General features: G+C 53.6%; 1 long non-coding RNA gene across 1 annotated transcript; it reads left to right on the forward strand.

Annotated features, from left to right (window-relative positions):
• Window positions 1–5,529: 5,529 nt before the first annotated feature.
• On the forward strand, window positions 5,530–8,489 carry LOC118632587. Its single transcript, XR_004960047.1, has 3 exons — window positions 5,530–5,894; window positions 7,280–7,488; window positions 8,429–8,489. It is a non-coding gene; the product is annotated as an uncharacterized LOC118632587 (long non-coding RNA).
• The last annotated feature ends 2,359 nt before the right edge of the window (window positions 8,490–10,848 follow it).

Consider the following 10,848-nt stretch of genomic DNA (forward strand, 5'->3'; position numbering starts at 1 on the left):
CTCATCTTCGGATTGGAAAGTTACTGCGGGGCCAGGCCTTCCTCCTCCTCTTTGGCACATGGTGTATACATGGTCCGGCTCCATGGAGCCAACCAGGAGCCCCTGCTGGACGGAACCCACTCCTCTGAGCCTGGAGGGAGCAGCCGCTGCACCTGTTTGACCAACAGACGTATAGAAAATAGTGGCCGGTGAGTAGCAATTACGTACTACTCTTATCCAAAGAAAATGTGGGCTCAGATTAAGATGATTTCACCAGGAAAACACTCAGGTATACAAAGAGTTCTTAATAAATAGAAATAAATAGCCCCGGGTTGGCGCCATGGTGATTTTCGGTGGTTACCTGCCCGCCGCCGCGCTCCGGCAGCATCTCCCGCGGGCTCGGTGCGGCATTTTGCTCCACAAAAACAACGAGCTCCTTTCCAGCCGGTGATTACTGGTAATTATGCTTCCCCTGCTATTATTCTAATAGACCTGTCTCGCTGCTCGGAGGACTGTGGCGTTTGGATGCCCGGTGGCTTTTATGGTGGACTGCTGGGACACTTAATATCGCTCTCTTTTTGAATTATCAAGTTCTATCCTTTTGAAGTCTGTGTTAGTGGAACTCCTATTTATGAGATGTGCTGTGCTTAAAGGTTGGCTATTGATGAAGAGGTCCGACAGAGCCTTTATCGTGAGGACAGCAGCATTCTCCCCGAGAGATAAATAGCCGCGCTAAAAGGTATGGTGTGTACCTGGGCTGCAAATTACTAGCCAAGTACCTCGTGACAGTGTGCTTCAAAAATACCTCTATGCTTCTGCTGTGCGCCCTGCACCGTGGAAAGGGGCGGGGGTGAGGGTGTGGCGGTCACCGCGGGTCATCCGCACCGATCGGGTTGGAGGGACGTGTGTGTTCGGGACAGCGTGGCTCGGTGGAGGCCCCGCGGCTCATGCCCTCCGCGCAGACTGTCTCAAGAATGTGGTTTCCTTCCAGTTTCTCTCCTTCCTAGGTGGACTGCGCTGGGTTTGAGCCCTGTGGAGGGGAAGAGGGTTTTTGAACGGGGTGCCTGTTCTGGGGAAGCGGTGGGGGGCAGAGCCGAAGCCTGCGGCTGGGGTCTGCGGGCGGTGGCTGGTGCCAAGAGTGGGCAGGCAGCACGCAGAGGTCTCAGAAGGAGGGGGTGGTGACCCCCAGCTGGGGTCACAGTTTCCGTTAGCAGTTCAACCAGCCTGCTGTTTTGTGCACCCAAAGGTGTGGGCATCTGAGGGTTCGGCGACTGGACAAGGCTCTTTGTTGGGCTTTGGGCAGTAGCTATCCCATGGAAAGACACTGTGTGGTTGACACACACACAGGAATTTTGGGGGTTGGGGGTCTGGCTGCCTCATGGTGTCTGAAATGCACTCGAGATGCCCCGAGTTCCTAGCAAGTTCCCGGATGCAGACAGACTCTCGTGGCCTCTGACATAAAAAACACAGGAGCAGGTCTGCAGAGCAGCTTTGGACCGTGTGGCCGGAACTGGCATGGACTCCCCGAACTGGGCCGCTGCGGCCCCGAGCGTGCGCCTGGTGTTTTCATCTGGAGCCTCCGTGCACCAGGAGTCTGGCTGCACCCCCATCTCATCCGTCTTCACCATGTGCTTCCCCGCTATGGAGAGCCGGCCCCTTAAGCTTGTCTGTTGGCTGGCTGGTGTGACAGATGACAGCGACCCTGAGCGTGTCAGACGGCGTTCGCGCGGTTCCGATGCCAGGAGCATTCCAGGCGCCGGTGTTGCATATTTATTGATCTCCACGTTCCCAATAATCTGATGCCGTCACATTTGACAACATTATGTGGGGAGGTCAGCTAGATGGGGCTAATGAAACTGTTCCCGAGATGGATGTTTGTTTCCACGACATTACCCTTGCAAATGGCTGTCGGCGGGGCGTTTCACTGCTGGGCAGACATTCCGGGACCTTTAAAAAAAAAAAAAATAGTTGGCGTTAACATGAAACAAAACCTGGAGCTATTAAATCTTAGTATTTTTATAGATGATAGAAAACATGGGTGCCCTGCATCCTTCCAAATGAAAATCTTATTAGCAGACGGGGTGCTGGTGGCCAAGTCCTCCAGCCTGGAACGGTTGAAGGATTAGCCCGAGACGATAAGAAGGGCCGCCTGAGAGACGGGGGACGGCTGGAGGATTGAACCAGCCACCGGAAGGCTGGCTGCCCTCGGAGGCGCGCGGTGATGCTGGTTCCGAGCTCCCACGCCGCCGCGAGCAGCCGCCGAAATGCACTGGGATTCGGATGCGGCTCCGCAGGGAAAAAGAGAGACCGGAATCGGCACGTGCAAAGGCGGCCCCTGCAGCGAAAGGCCGTGGGTGGACTGGAACCGTTAAAGACAGGTTTCCCACGCCAGGGCTCACCCTTGGGAAGCCCCCAGTGGGCACAGGCTGTCCCCGTGTCCGCCCTGAGGGCACCGCGACGCTCTTCCTGCGAGTCCATCCTGCGTTAATCCAGGCGGGTGTTTCCCACGTGCAGACTCACCGAGCATTTGTGAGGCCCCACGTGCCGAAGCCGCTTTGGAGAACGTGTCGCACGTCCTGGCAGGGCCGCTGAGAACCTTGGCCCCTTGAAGAGCCAGTAGATCTTCCGTTTGGAATCAGTACGTTACAAAGGCAGGTGCATCGACCGGGTTTCTTCACGCCAACATTCCCGTCCCAGCCCTACCCCAGAGCAGACGCAAATGAGGAGACAGGACGGGATGGACAACCCTTGGCTGCTTCGATCCAGAACTTTCTCAACATTTCGTGGGAACACTCAGGAACACCAGTTGGCCGCATTGGTTATAGGCACCGACTCGGAAGACCTCCCGAACTTACTCTCAGAGCTGAAGGCGGGGAGCCAGAGGAGAGAAGGTTAGGAGAGCGCCTTCTCCCTCAGCGGACCTGGGGCCTCTCCCATCGGACCTGGGGCCTCTCCCATCGGACCTCGGGCCTTGGGCCTCTCCCATCGGACCTCAGGCCTCTCCCATCGTCCTCTTGGGGCTCCGCCCAGGGCATCCCGCTGGGTGAGGAGGCGGAGACTCGAGCTCACGGGCAGTGGTCAGTGCTGGGCAGACGCTCACGTTCTTTCGGACGGGAGCTGGGTCTCCCTCTCCCCCCGCTCCACTCTCCGGGAACATGTGAACTGCTCAGAGAGCATGGTCTCTCTTCGATGAGCTCCTGACGTAACAGGGAAACAAAGTCAGGAAATGGCAGAACGAGGCCCCGGGGCGGGGGTGCCGTCGGCTGCGTGCGCCCGAGAGACACAGTTCTCGCCGAGAAAAGCCCCGTCAGAGCGTCCGAGTGGGAGATGCCAGTGGACGCGGCCCTGGGCAGCTTTCCTCTGGGCATGAGCGAATCGCAAGGATGGGGTTGCTATAGTAACGAGTAGACACTATGGTGTTTATGTTGCTACTGAGATATCTTGTACTGGACTGAAGTCGGGGGGGAAGGAGGCTTCCGGGAACGTCTCGTAACCGTTCCCCCTTTCCCGGCTCGGTTTCACTCATCACGAAACGCCGTGTGTAACTGCACAGCCCGGGGGGTGCTTCGTTGTCGCTACTAATATCTTCCCGACGTAGCCGCCCCCGTGAGGGCCGAGGCGCTGAGGCGTCCCCCAGGGTGCCCGGCCGTCATCTGCGGGGACTGTGGTTCAGCAGCCACCAGCACAGTGCGGGCCCGGTGAAGGACAACCTGCGGCCAAGTGTGCTTGAGGGTTCAGGCAGGACCCACGCTGTGGGCGGTTAAGACGTCTGCACTTACGGGGTGCTTGGGGGTCGGCACAGTTTTGAAAAGCATTTGAGCCCTGGCTGGTTTGGCTCAGCGGTTAGAGCGTCGGCCTGCGGTCCTGAGACACCTGGGTTCGGTTCCCGCTAGGGGCGCGTACCTCGGTTGCAATTTGTCCCCGGCCCTGGTCGATTGTGTGGGTGGCAGCCACTCGATGTGTCCCTTCACGTCGATGTTTCTCTCTCTCTCTCTGTTCCTCTCTCTCCCTCCCACTCTACCTGAACAAAAAATGGAAAAATGTCCTCGGATGAGGATAAAAAAAAAAAAGAAAAGCATTTGAGGCCCTTTCTGGAGACAGGTAAGATGTTTCCGAGAGGACGTGTCGGCATCAGCTTCTCACGCCTAAAACTGCAGCCGCCACAGGGAGCCTGGAGCGGGGCGCGGGCGCCTCCGTTCTGCTGCGGGAGTCCGGTGGCCCCGAGAAACCGGGCCCCAGTCGGGATGGGGGGCCTGGTGGCTGGCTCCACGGAGGTTCCCCGGTAAATCGCCCCTACGGCCCGGTCTGGGCAAACTCTGGTGCATCCAGTCCCTTCAGATCTTAAAGCAAAACTGACACGTTAATTTAATTTAAGAACTCATGCCCTGGCCAGTTTGGCTCAGCGGTTGGAGCATCGGCCTGAGGTCCAGAGAGACCGGGGTTCGGTTCCCGCTAAGGGCATGTACCTCGGTTGCAGTTTGTCCCCGGCCCTGGTTGGTCATGAGGGTGGCAGCCACTCGATGTGTCCCTTTCACATCAATGTTTCTCTCTCTCTTTCTCTCCCTCCTACTCTACCTGAATAAAAAATGGAAAAATGTCCTCCGGTGAGGATAAAAAAAAAAAAAAGAACTCATGTAAACTACGGCTTTCCCCCCCTGTTTGGGATGGAATAAGGGATACTTAAGAAAGGGGTAATGCAGAGGGAGGTCCCATCAGCCCCCGGTGATGGGCGTGGTGGAGACGAGCCCGAACACACCAGGACGGCTTGAGCTGCAAGGGCCCTTGACCTCCTGTTCTCAGCACAAGGTCATGCAGCGTTCTGTCCCCGAGACAGCGTGGACGAGAGGAGCGAGCATTGCCTTTGGAGAAGCCTCAGCCCTGCCATTTCCTAGGGTGTGGGCAGAAATCCACCATGCATTTGTGAAGTGCTCCCAACAGTCCGCCCGGTCAGCTGGGCCTGGGTGGGGCGGAGGGCTGCGGTGCGAGCTCCATCTCTCGTGGCTGCTCCTGGTCCCTGCTCCTGCTGCGGCCAGTCCCGAGGTGGGGGAGTTGTTTGAGGTCTCTGGCCTCGGTTTTCTCATCTGCAAAATATAGTCATGCACCCCCTCACGACAGGGATGCGTTCTGAGAAATGTGTCATTCGGCGATGTCGTCATTGCGTGAACATCATAGAGCGACTTAACGTGACCAAGATGGTGTGGCCTGCCGCACACCGAGGCTACAGACGCTGCTCCCGCTGGGCATGCGCGTCCTCGACTGGAAGCCGTCCCTGCCTCAGACGTGCCCTGCGGTCCCTCACACATTCTGATTGCATGGCGTATGCCTTTCCAGGTTCCGAGATGGCTTTTCCCTTTGGGAATGTGTGCAAAGACCTCTCGAGTCTTCACGGTCAAATACAACTTCCTCTTCCTTCCCTGAGTTTAAAGAGCTGCCACCCTGAAAAGTAGGTTGGGGGCAAAGTCTTGTGCGTGTGACAGCCACAGCTTCTGAAGCAGCCTGGGCCGATAACGTCTTTTAATTTCCAGTTTATGAATGCAGTGATTGCATTTCTGGAGTTCACGTGGCCCATGCAAGGCCTTACCACCCTCAGCCTCTGCCTGCTCCACATCTCTATTCCCCGAGGGCTCCTCAGTAGTGGGACCGTCCCTAGGAGTGTTCGAAGGGTGAGGCCAGCGGGTCTTCGCTCAGGGACTGTCAAAGCCAACGCCGTACCCGACGAGAAAGAGATGGCGAACCAGGGACCTGCAGCAGGCGGGAGGAGGGGCGGAGGGCTGGCGAGCTGTCTGAAGAGTCATGTCTGGTCACCTGATTCATAATTCCCATCCATCCCCGAAGCCCTCAGTGCCCGCCACCCTCCAGCATCTCACCAGCACCATGGCCTCCAGATTGCAAAGCTCATCAGACTGTGAAGTAAGGTGAGTAAGAATCAATTTTTTGTCTAGCCCCAGAAATTCTTTGGAATAATATGTCAACATGGTTACCTCGTCTGTGGCAATTGGCTTGAAAGTATCAGAATTTCTACGGGCATTTGTGAGGGTTCCAGGTGCCCCCTGGCTCCCTTCATGTGCGTGTGACTGCACCAAGCCCGGATAATGTAGAGGGAGCCCCGTGCATTTGTTTTTACGGAGCATAATTATTACAGCCTCTCCTTCCAGAAATGAGGCCTTTGTTTTATGTGTTCAGCGAGAACTTGTGAAATATTAAGATATTTTACTGCCTTAATGTACAAAACTGTTTGCCTCTCCGTATTGCAATCCAAACCTCATTAACAGTTGAACAATTTAATCAGAATGAATCAAGTTGTGAAATGGATACATGGGCAGTTCATAGAGCCATAAAGCATGGCTGGAACTTTTCTGAACAGCTTAATAAAACTTACAAGAAATAAATGATTATCCCGGACGATATCAGGGTAAACAGAACCCAGAGCCATGAACTCGGTAATTATTCTTCCTCACTCAGCACAGTTGCGAAGGCTCCGTCTTAATTCATGGGATGGACCAGTGATTACAGGGATTTAAGTCGCCGGTCCTTCTGTGAAATCGGTCTCTTAGTAACGAGCACGATCGGGGAGGAAAGTGAAAGCGGCTACATTAAGCCCGACTCGGTTCCCGAAGCAAGTGTTCTTCCATTAAGAACAGTCCCTGGGAACGCCAGCCCGCCCCAGCCCGCAGCTTTTGGGGAAGACCTCAATTTCAAGAGTGACCTCTGCATTGTGCTCTAAAAAGATCATTTATTCCAGAATTCTCTCTGCAGAGGCGGCTAAGTGGGTTTTTCATTCCTAAGTTTGGGTTGTACCCACATCAAATACCCCGAATAATCTGACGGAGGCAGTGTGTAATGCACCCACATTCAAGGCCTCTAGAGGGGTGATCGGTTCATCCCTGACTGCCTGAGACCCACCGACTGGTAGGCACATTGGGGCGGTGGGTCACCCTAAAAGTCCCAAGCCCCAGATATTCCCAGTGCCCAAAATTACTCTCCCTTCCAATGCAAGAATTTTGCCTGTCACTTAAAAGAAATGTTTGTATTTTTTTATTTTTTATTTTTTTGAGAGAGAGAGACATTGATTAGTTGCCTCCCATTAGCACCCCAACCGGGAATCAAACTCACAGCCTGGGCCTGTGCCCTGACTGGGAATGGAAACCTTGACGTCCCAGTGTGTGGGCCACGCTCAGCCCCTGAGCCATACCACTGGGATTTCTAACCAACATTGTCCACAGCTGCTCAAGTCAGTCCTCGTGTCTCTTGACACGACTCCGGCAGTCTTCGGTCACTTCTTTTATTCCTGGCACCCTAGGTGCTCCGGACCAACCTTGTGCATTTCCTACCCGAAGGGAAAAACAGCCCCTTCTTCTCTCCTCACCACTCTGCTCTCAACGCCTCACTTCTGGTTCACGAATGTGCGTTTCCCGCACACTAAGCAGCTCTCCACGCGTCTGCAGACATCGCCGGGCTGTCCTGCCGTTGAACTCCGTCCTGACATCGCCTACCCGGAGAGTCTCACAGGTGAGGGCTCGGTCCACACTGCCCTCTCCCTTCTCACTGCAGACACCATCACAAGGCACCTGTGCTCCTGGCTGACCATACATTCGAGGTTCGCACGACCCCCTCCTTGGGTTCAACATGTGCTAACTGGCTTATAAAACTCAGGCAGACACTTATGTTTGTTATAAAGGATGCACTTCAGAAACAGCCCGGTGGCAGAGAGGCTTTGGGTAAGGTGTGGGGGAAGGGGAGGGAGCAGGAGCTGTCATGCCCTCTCTGGGCACGCCTCCCTCCCGGCACCTCAACATGGTCACCAGCTCGGAAGCTCACCAAACCCCGTCACTTAGGAATTTCTATGGAGGCTTCATGACTCAGACGTGATTGATGGAATCACTGGCCACTGGGTGTCAGTTCAACCTCCAGCCCAGAGGTTGGGGTGAGGCTGAAAGTTTCAACCCCCTAATCATGTGGTAGGTTCCCCTGGCAACTGGCCATCATCTGTGGTTAACTAGGGGCTTCCCCCAAAATCACCTCATCCACATAGATTTATGTGCTATTGAAAGGGCTGTGTTAGAAGTCACGAAAGATTTCTTTCACCTTTATCACTCTTGTAACTTAGGAAATTCTGAGTTTATTTCTTACTATAAATCACAATATCACACTACTCATTTCTGGAATTTGCCATTTTCCCCAATAAGACCTGGTTCTTTTGGGATAAGGTCTTTAGAGACTATAATCTTTGTACTCAGTGTGCTCATTGCCAGTGGACCATCACCGCTTCTAGGCTTTTTGGTAGACAGAGCTAAATTGTGTATTTTTTAAAGAAAAGTTATACATTCATACTGATCGTTTTCATCCAAATTTAGGATCACAGTGTTTTTACTTCTTTGATTTTATACTTGTATATCTTTTATGATGAGAATCTTGGTTGTGTTAGAGTAACATTGTTATTCTATTGTAGGATATACCAACGTGGTTTCAGAATAACACCAGCATTTACATGATAACCTACTGAATAACGGGTTAGATTTCTTTTTTCTTTCTTTTGTTCTTAGTACATCCCTAATGGGATACAATCTATCCAGCATTGAGCGTTCAAGTTCAAGTCGACTGAAGTACATTTTCCCTCTGTGTGTCTCTACCACCAACTCGATACACAGTTAAATTCATTTGTTTCAGTGTGCTTTCCATTTTGGGGATGTTTTTCTTTAAGGCATTTTTTAACTATGAAAGAAATTCCAAATTCTAAAGGGAAAACTAAACGCTGGTGTAATGGGTGTGTCCGCAGACGTTTGCTTTAAGCCTTCCCTGCCCTGAGTTGTTTTCCCTTCTTCTCTGTGACCATTTTCCATTTGCTTCTGGTTTAATCCTTCCATGGTTTATTTTTGAAAATATAGTTACCCCCCTTTCTCTTAGAAGATATGCACTTTTAGTGGGTGTGGTGTTTGCACTGGGCTGCTGTTGTGAGTGTTGGGGCAGCTGGCTTATTGGCACCAGGTAGTTACTATGATCGACGCTGAAATCAATGTCCCTGAGATCGTGTTGCTTTGCATTTTCACCAGTGTAGCCTTGGGGTCGGAGTTTAGAAATGGGGTGGCGGGGTTGAAGTGTAAATGCAGGGTCATGTGTTAGGCCCACCAAGATGCTCCTTCGAGCTGGTCCCATCGTGTGCCTGTCACCCAGGCGGTGCCCGCGCTTGCCCGTCCTCCGACAGCATCACCAGCATCAACGGAGTAGACGGCAGCACTGCCTTAGCCCCTGGCACAGTCACAGCCCCGTTTATACCTGGAGATGCCGTGCCACGTGAACGCGACCAGTGCGACCCTCGCTATTCATGTTGGGGGCTAACTTCCCAGAGGATGGGGGACCTTCGCCCCCGACCCTCATCAGATGGCGTTATTTCGTTGGTGCTTCCTCAGGTGTGGATGTTCTAGCCACGTTTTGACGCAGAGGGCGGACTGTGGGCTCCCTACCACGTTGTGCCTCAGTTTGGGGTTCCTCTCTGGTGTGTCCTCGGCCTAGACGCCTGTCCTCACCCGGGTGGTCCGTCCTCGGCCCTGAGCTGTGGCGCCTACATGCAGACCTGATACCCTGGTGGAGCCACATGTTCAGCTTCTGGGCTGCCATCTGGTTGTCAAAGACCCTCCTCCATGCTGGTACCTGGGGTTCGATCGCCCTTTTGTTCTTGACAGTTGACCGGGATTACATTTTATGTGCACATTTCTGTGCATAATGAGTGGGAGGGGTCCTTCAGAATCTCGGGTCTCCACGTTGCTGGAAGAAACTTATGCAGATTTGTGATCGGTACACAAAGGGGAGGAAGGAAAACAGAAATCGGGAAGGAATTGATTATTGGCTCTGTAGGAGGGATCTGAAGAATGGAGTCCTCTGAGTGTGTCAAAATGAAAATTTCACCTGTAACCAGAATTGAGCCTGTACGTATTAGCAAATGGGGTGTCCCTGCTGGGGGACGGCGCCGTCTCTGTCCTGGACGCGAGCGGCGTGGACGCGCCTTTCCGCACCATGGGCCGAGCGGAGCAAAGGCGGTCACTAAATCCTCCTTTCGGCCTGATTTCAAGTTCAAGCTTGTTCCGAAAGGTAGGTCTGGGAGGAATAGATTGTGGAGAGAAAAGAAACCAGGAGTATTCCTAATGGGATGAGTAAGAAAACCCTTCGGTCGATACTGCTTAGTCTCCGCTCACGGTCCTAGCTGCCCTGCTGTCACGTGACCGGGCCTTCTGACGGTTTCCGAGGCCGAGAGCGGACCTTCCCCCTCCGAAGCGTGGGGCTTTGGTTTTCTCCTCTGCGACTCCAGGTCCTTCTAAACGCTGGTTCAGTTGCCTGTGGTTTGGGGTCAGAAGCCACGTTGGACGAGCCAGCCCGGCGGTGCGGACCCGAATGGACTCCGCGGAGGTTCCTTCGGGCCGAGACCAGCGCGGCTGGGCCTTTTGCTGAGCGTGCGGTTCGCAGTGGGTTCATTGAATAAAAAGAGAACAGGCTTTGCGGTTGCCCGCTGCTGCCTCGCCCCCCTAGCCTGCCAGTGTGAGCCCCGGTCGGGAGGGAACTTTGAAACCTCTCTTTGAAGAAGAGTTTGTAGAAATCATCACTAGCCTGGCTGACTTTTGCCTGGTCTTCTTTCTTTCTGTGTCTCCCATATTTACAACATGCAACACGCATTGGCCAGAATAAAACCCTGCCAAGTTTTCTCCTTCTTCTTTTTTTTATCTTCACCCGAGGACATTTTTCCATTTTTTGTTCAGATAGAGTGGGAGGGAGAGAGGAAGAGAGAGAGAGAGAGAGAGAAATATTGACGTGAAAGGGACACGTCGAGTGGCTGCCACCCACACGACCAACCAGGGCCGGGGACAAACTGCAACTGAG

The sequence above is a fragment of the Molossus molossus genome, unplaced genomic scaffold (genome assembly GCF_014108415.1).
Source record: "Molossus molossus isolate mMolMol1 unplaced genomic scaffold, mMolMol1.p scaffold_m16_p_17, whole genome shotgun sequence".
NCBI lineage: Eukaryota > Metazoa > Chordata > Mammalia > Chiroptera > Molossidae > Molossus > Molossus molossus.